We start from the raw sequence: 6173 nt of genomic DNA, 5'->3' as shown, positions 1-6173 counted from the left end.
TTGAAGAGTTTTTTTCTTCTTCTTCTTCTCTGTTTGGAGGTTCTGAAGTGTTCCCACAGTGTGTCCAGGTGTGACTTTATGTAACCTGTTCAGGATTCATTGGCCTTCCAGAATCTGAGGAGCCATGACTTTTTTCGATTCTAGAAAATAGCTATTATCTCTGAATATTCTCTCCGCTCTCCTTCTGAAACCTCAGCGATTAGACCCATGGTGGACCTTCTCATCCAATGCTTCTTAATCTTCCCTTCCTATTTTTAATTTGTTTGTTTCTCTGTACTCTATTGCAGGTAGTTTATCTTCTACTTTACAAATAATTTTCTCTTCTGCTGGTTACCTATCAACTAAATATCAGTGTATCCAATCTGCTGTTTATCAACTTAATTGAATACTATACATAACTTCAATGTCTTTATTTATTTTTTTATTTTTTGGTGACTAAGATTGGCCCTGAATTAACATCTGTTGCCAAACTTCCACTTTTTGGTGAGGAAGATTGGCCCTGAGCTAACATCTGTGCCAATCTTCTTCTATTTTGTATGTGGGACAGTGCCACAGCATGGCTTGATGAGCAATATGTAGGTCCGCCCCCAGGATCCGAACCAGCGAACCCCGGGCCGCTAAAGTGGAGTGCGTGAAGTTAACCACTACACCACCAGGCTAGCCCCCAATGTTTTTATTTTTAATTTTTATAATTTCATTCCACTATCTTTCAAGTCTACCAGGTGGTTTTTCATAGCCTCTTGCTCCTTTACCATACTTTTGATTCTCTCTCACATTCTTTATTTGCTGTGCTGGGTATTTTCTTTCTGCCCCTTCCAAACCCACTCTCCACCCTGCTCTGTGCCCGAGAGGCTGATCAGCTGGACCGCTTGGATGGGTTCCCTTGTTCAGACAGGTTCCTGCCCCTCTCTCGGTACTAGAGGACCTTTACTTTCTACTGGAACAGCATTCAGGTCCAAAAGAGTTTCATTGTTTCACCCCAGGGGCAGATGGCTTTTGCTTCTATCCTTTCCCTAGAAACAGTAAATCTTTGCCTGAATACTGAATATGGGAAGCAGGGTGTGCTAACTCTCCTCCAGAGGCAGATGGCTTTGCTCCGACGCTTCCTCAGCAGTGCTGGAGGCCAGAGGTTTGTGCTTCTTCCCCAATAGCTGAAGGCTTCTGCTTCCCACGAGAGGAGCATCACGGCACAGCGGCAGCGACCTCCTCCTGCATCCTGTGCCACCAAAAGGGGCTCTCTCCAGCCTTTTGACCCGCCCCGAGTCTTTCTCAAGAGTACACAGTGGAGACCGTAGAGAGGGTCTTGGGAGTGGGTACAAATTCTCTTTGTGTCTGGAGCCCCCAATTATAATCAACTGATATAGCAGTGCATACTCAGTCCTTAGGGATTCTTTTTTTCAAATTTCTTCTCCACTCAATGGCAGTCGCCTCTTCCTCCCATGCACTGTCAAAGGTAAAACAATTTGTGCGTCCTGACTCTCCTTGGGAGGACTTTTTACTCTTTCAAAATCAGTTTGCTGGCTGCCATGTGGCCTCAGCTCTCTGATGACTTCAGGAAAGTTATGGCTTTGTACACCGTTCTCCATTTCTTGCTGTTAGGATGGGGGTGGCATTCTCTCGCAGCTTTCTACATCCTAAGCAGGAATGGAATTCTCAGGGTATTATTAACAGCACAACACTTTTCACTTCACAAGCACTCTGGTCTGGAGGATAAATTGTATGGCACCAAAGGTAAGGCCCAAGTTCAAAACCAAGATCACCTAGCAGATGCCTTTGGGGCAATGCCAGCTGCAGGGCTTGCTGCCTCTCTTACTTTGCAGGCCTGAGAGGATTTCCCTTATTTTCCTATAAGCTCAGGTATGCATTTAAAAAGATGTTTTTAAAAAAACTATCTTATCCAGCACTTTTCAGGTGATACATAAGAAGGAGGCTCCCCCAGATATCTAGGGAGTTATATAGCCAGAAACTAAAGTTGAAAAAAAGTTTTCTAATGTTAAAATTTTAATTATTTACTTTTTTCCTTTTTAAGATTAATGATTCTTGAAATTGTTGATTAGATAGCTGCATAAGTCAAAAGGCAATGGTTAATGTGAAATTAATATTTTAAAAATGGAATCCATTAATGTAAAAGATTGACTTTACTAAGCTTTTCTTAAATACTCAAACATTCTAAAAGTTCAATTTATCTGGAGGATGTTAACATGAATAATTTAAAATTCATTTTCCACTCCAAGAGAAATAAAATTGATTTTGAGGGTTTTCCTGAATCCAAAAGCTTAGTTATTTTTAATAAAAAAAAAATTTTGACAAATGATAAATGGATGGTTACATGATGATAGACAGAAGGATAGATAGATGGATAGTTGATAGATTGTTGTTATAAACTTTAGACACTGATCTTATCACAACCAAAGATGAGCCTAAGTTTAGAAGTCAGGGGGTTCCTGGGCCAGAAGTTTGATCCACTAGGTGCAACCAATCAACTAACAGAAATCAGCTAAGATGCCTACATATGATGACCCCATAGCTACCTATGCTACGAAGACCAGAATGGAACTGGATCCTGAGAGAAGGCGACACTGAGTTTTAATGATCTACAGTAAGATGTTTCGTCAAAGGACTGAATCATTGCAGGAATTCCCCCAAATAAGAAAACCTAGGTACTTCTTGGGTTCCATTCAGATGGCAATGTTATCCAAGTATGTTAACAAGACCCAGCTGACTCTACACCTGATTTGGCTGATCTGGCTAACGTGGTGGTCGTCTCCTTCCTCCTTCGTCATTCCCTGAGTTTTGTCCTGTGCACAGCCCACAGTGAGTACGCAGTTGAGGAGGACAACCTTTTCCGATAGAGCTGATTATTCTTTACAGTCAAGGATCTAGGAAATGGGGGGCTTCCCTCCAAATCAGCTCTTAAGTTCCATTTGTAGGAACTATACGTGAGGGCATGCTTGAAAGCTTCAGTTACAACTACTTGCTTTCTTAAAAATGATGGACTTGGTGGTTTATTTTGGGCATTTTCCTACCTCTCTCTGGCAGGCCATATAATGGCCTCTCAAAAATGTCCTCCTCCTAATGCCAAGAACCTATGAATATGTTATCTTAAATGGCCAAAGGGACTTTGTGGATGTGACTAAGGTTATACATCTTGAGATGGGAAGATTATCCTAGATTATCCGAGTGGGTCCAATCAATCAAAGAGTGCCTCAAAACAAAGAACCTTTCGCAGCTGTGGTCAGAGAAATCCAAGGGAGGAAGAGGCAAGAGAGATTCAAAACAGGATAGGGATGTGACCCACTGTTGCCGACTCTGACATTGAAAGAAGCCATGAAAGAGCAAATGCAGGCAGCCTCTAGAAGCTGAGAGTGACCATGACCAACAGCCAGCGAGGAAATGGGGACCTCAGTCCCACAACCACATGGAACCGAATTCTGCTGACACCCACATGAGCAAGGAAACAGACTCTTTTCTGGACCCCTGAGAAAGAATGCATACCTGTAGACATCTTGATTTTAGCCTGGTAAGACTCTTATCAGACTCATGATCCACAGAACTAGGAAATAATATATTTGTGTTGTTTGAAGCCATTAGATTTATGGTAATCTGTTACAGCAGCACTAGGTAACTAACCTATCCTTCTGTTTTCATGTCTCTTATCGCCCACTGTACGCTTCACTTTGTACTGACTCTACCCAGGTATTCCAGTGCTTTCACAGGTTCTTGTGATGGTTGAGGATGCCCCACTACAGAAGTGAACACAAGGCTGAGTAGGGCCAATCCAAGTCCCTTATAAGTTCCATTCGAGATTGATAGGGATGTTGGGAGATAGAGTATGTTTCTCCTCTTGATATGGCAAACCAAAATAGGGGCCATGTAAACCTGGATATCCCATGTGTAGGAGAGAACCTGCTTGAGACTAAGGGTAACTCAAAAGAAACAAAAAGCTGAGAGATTCTGAAGACATACTTCAAGCACCCAGATGCAGTGATTCCTGAAACAAATAACCTCTACACATTTTAGTTGTCTAACTTAAAAAAAAGACACCTTTTGTTTAAGTTTGGTTTTGTTGCCTGCCCCTACAAGAGGCTTGGCTGATAAAATATCAGTGTCCCTGGGTTGCTAGAGGCACTGGATGAATTCAGCCTGATGGCCTCAGGCACAATGCCTGGAACACAATAGGCCTCAAATTCCTAGTTTTCTTAATCTTTCAGTCCTTCCCAAGGAAAACCACATGCCCCAGATGTGTCCTCCCCACTCCTGTCTCCAATCTCAAACTCTTAGGATTTTGAAAGGAGACATGTAGCCACGGAAAATCTTACATAAGATGACAAAGTTGATTAATGTGCTCACGAACTACCTTTCTCATCGAAACTATTAGAGATTGAAACTTGGGAGAGACGCTAGCTCCCAAGAGTATATAGTGAATTTCAGGCACTGTGATATGGATGTACAGAAAACATTTTGGACTGGGCATCCTTTTTTTGGCACCCCCCCTAAATTATATTTCAAATGATTATCACTCCATTCATTCAGAAGACTGGTTCTGGTCATACATCTGTACTTTAAAAAAAACCAAACAACCTTATAACTGTGGCTGGAAAAGGATTTACACACATCTGTTATTCTGCACTGTCTGTTTACAGATTCTATTTGTTTTCACGTCTATTTGTCACACCACATGCACTGGAGACAATTGCCATATGAAAGAAGGAATAATATTTTTATTTTCCAAATCAAGGAATGCCCATCTTGAAAATAGCAATATCAGCATTTTAATTTGATATTGGCTTGAGATTAGGTCTAGTCCTTTTCGGCATATGTTCATATGGAAAAGTGAAAATGCATTATTTGGAGACTTACTGGTAGTTTTCTGGACTCAGCTGCAGCAAGTTCTGTGCTCCGAATTATTTGTCTCTTGGCAGATATTTAGTTTGTGGAATATGATTAAACAGTGTCTCTTAAGGTTTTATAGCTTGTCTTCCCTGCCTACATGTGAAAGAAATATTAAGTCTCTGACCTCATACTCTCTACATAGAAGACCCTTGATAAAAACCTCAGGGCTGGGGCTGGCCCAGTGGCGCAGTGTTAAGTTTGAACGTTCCGCTTCGGTGCCCCAGGGTTCGCCAGTTTGGATCCCCGGTTTGGACCCATGCACCACTTGTTAAGCCATGCTGTGGCAGGCGTCCCACATAAAACAGAGGAAGATGGGCATGGATGTTAGCTCAGGGCCAGTCTTCCTCAGCAAAACGAGGAGGATTGGCAGCAGATGTTAGCTCAGGGCTAATGTTCCTCAAAAAGAAAAAAAAAAAACTCTCAGGGCTGAACTGAGGAGGATTCTGGGTAAATTCATCTCTCTCTGGGATCCTCACCCTAGTTGCTTAGTCAGGGTGTGGTTCTCTTTCTTCTGGCAAGCTCAGCCTGAGGGCTCTGAACTGGCTAATGCTGTATGTGATTCCATTACGCATGTGTTAGGCTGGATGATATCCCCAAAGAATAACCAAGCCAATTAACAGGTTGTTCTTCTTACAGAGCTGTGAAATCCCCTGGGTGCCCCTAAGGGCTTTTCGGTTTCCCAGAGTGTGGCAGAAAGAATGCAGTGGGAAGCTCATAAGGATGGTGTCAGAGGCAGTTATGTCATGTGAAGGAGCAGTGCCTATATGAGTAGTCGGGATCTGCAGTCAAGAGCCAGAACTGGGAACCAAACCGGCAGTTCATTACGTTCAGCACGTTTCACCTTGATTGACACACCTTGCAAACAGTCATCTTCAACACAAGAAATGTGGGTTTGTATCCATTAGAGAAATGGTTCCGAGGAGTCATAGAGCAGTGTAAGTCGTTTTTGCCCGAGGTTAGATATCACAGAAAGTCACTCAGAAGCATTCCGCGGAGCTTGGGAACAAAGAGACTAGAAGACATACATTTGTCATATAACGGCTGGTCTTTCTTCAAAATGTTCACTACATATGCAAAAGCCATTATAAAGTGGGGATGGGTACAAGTTACTTAAATGAGCCATCAGCTGAAAAATTGGAGAAAATATGAAGGATGTGGTGGGGGGGAGAGGGGACACTACCAGTTACAGTATCCAAAATTAATTAAAGGAAGAGCTAACCTCTAGAATCGGGTAGAACTAATATTTTATAAGGGATACAGATAAAAGGCACACTGGCGTG

This window comes from Equus przewalskii, chromosome 4 (assembly GCF_037783145.1).
Source record: "Equus przewalskii isolate Varuska chromosome 4, EquPr2, whole genome shotgun sequence".
In the NCBI taxonomy this organism is placed as follows: domain Eukaryota; kingdom Metazoa; phylum Chordata; class Mammalia; order Perissodactyla; family Equidae; genus Equus; species Equus przewalskii.
Note: the sequence above shows the minus strand (reverse complement) of the source record.